A 2038-nucleotide genomic window follows, 5' to 3' on the forward strand; every position below is an offset into this window, starting at 1 on the left:
CGTTGAGCTGCCCAAGGTGATTTCCTTCTTTGCCGATATCGATTGTGGTTTTTCATCTAAGTATGTGGTGATTTTTTTAGAAAAGGAAGTATGTGGTGATTAATAATGCACAATTTTATTAGCTTCGATGCCATGGTATACGTAGTGGTTTAAATAACTTGTGTTTCTTATACTAAAAAGTAATTAAGAATTTGTTTTTGTTTCAATTAGAGCCCTGATGCAGACAAGGATTGTGTGGTTGTACATGTCACTCGCTATGAGATGGACGACCTGAATATACGCACTGGGAAAATAGAGTTCTTAGGCTGTTGGATCCTGGAAGCCATTTGTGGTTATACCAATGAAGAGTTGTATTCCAACCTCACTGTTGTCAGGCGTGTTGTCCAGGGTGTACTTAAGCACAAGAAGTTCAAAGCTACTCCTCGTTTGTGAGGAATATTGTTCTTGTCAAGCTTACGCAGGAAGATGACGTGGCATGCCTCCACAAACAAGTTTATCAGTGGCAAGGCCACAAGGTTGTCTTCATGAAGGTTCACAGGATTGAGCTGCTGTGGGACATCCTCGATGATATTCATGGCAAGGTCCGTCTTGTGTCCTGCCCAAATTAGATCGAGGCATGAAATAGTTGCCCCATCTAGTGTTTAATAGTAGTTTGGATTGTGTCTAATTATCCGAACCTTACCTGTTATCGACCCCTCTGGGGCTAGTACTCTGTTTGAATCCGTCTATGGGAACTGCTGCTACTTTTGTGTGCCCGTGAATCATGTGAGAACCATCGTAATTGTTGCCGAAAGAGATGTGTACTCACTAGTTTTTTCATGAATATGGCATGGTAAGACATAAGTTGTCATGGTTTATAATACGAGCAGTGTGTGTTTTGACGAAATAGAGCACTCGTTCGAGAACCGTGCGCCGACGTATACATAAGTACTTGTAAACACTGTTGGTGCTACCCCACTTGTAAGCAGTTGTGCAAAACACGACACATTGGCTCAGCTCGCTTCAACACTAGGCTATCGACCAGCTAACAATCAACAATCTGTTGTCTGACATGTAAGCAACTATGTATCTTGTTATAGTGGTTCATGCAGTTAATTGAGGCCACAATTGAATAAATTCCAAATGTTCACACGCTAGTCCAACGCTCATGTGGAACACTCACATTAAACTCGTCTTCATAAAAAACTTGAAAAGCATAAGTTAAGCAATTTCATACATCTCAATGATTCATAGAACATAACAAACATATACTAGTTCACAGCAAAAGACAAAGTTGTGAGAAGGTTTACAAATCAGGAAAAAACAAGCAAGGCTTCTCTCTGAGCAAAGGGCCTCCCGGCAGGCTTAAATTTCCTGGAGTTCACTCTGGTTTTTTCTTGTTGCCACCATATAGGGTTAGGTTCTCTCATTCCAGAATAACCAATTATAATTGTGGTATCAGCTGGAATGCTGAACTGAACCATGCAGTGTATTGACCAGCTGAAATGCTTGTGCATTCCACTAAATTTAAGCACCGCTATTTGCAGAAATAAGCAGACCACAATGCCTCTTGTCCGCGCACCTGTCCAAAAGACCGCATGCAGCCGTGCCAGCTAGTCCTTGGTCCATGGATGAATTGGTAGAAAGTGCATTCCGGACTAGGATGCAGTTGTTTTCACTCGTCCCTGCACTGCAATCAGGAAGTAAAACGTACGAATCAGCTTCTTTTAGATTGCGTTGGTCATTCTACCTTAGTTACTACCAATGTAGGGATACCTTGAATACGGGAGGTTAGATGACGGCAGGGAGGGATAGCCATCTCATTTTGCGCAGTTGTACTAAAACTGAGGTGTGTGCTTTTGATTGCGCGGATAGAAACGATACGGAGACAGACATCCCGAAACGATATGGAGACAGACATCCCCGTTTGCGCAAATAAGATATACAGTTATTTAAACAGTGACAGATATTACTACTTTCCCTCGTTTCCTCTTAGAAACAAGTCCTAGATTCATGCTATAGCTTTCCCACTTTCTTCCCTGTTTGAACCAACGCTTTG

This window comes from Triticum dicoccoides, chromosome 4A, assembly GCF_002162155.2.
Source record: "Triticum dicoccoides isolate Atlit2015 ecotype Zavitan chromosome 4A, WEW_v2.0, whole genome shotgun sequence".
Taxonomy (NCBI): domain Eukaryota; kingdom Viridiplantae; phylum Streptophyta; class Magnoliopsida; order Poales; family Poaceae; genus Triticum; species Triticum dicoccoides.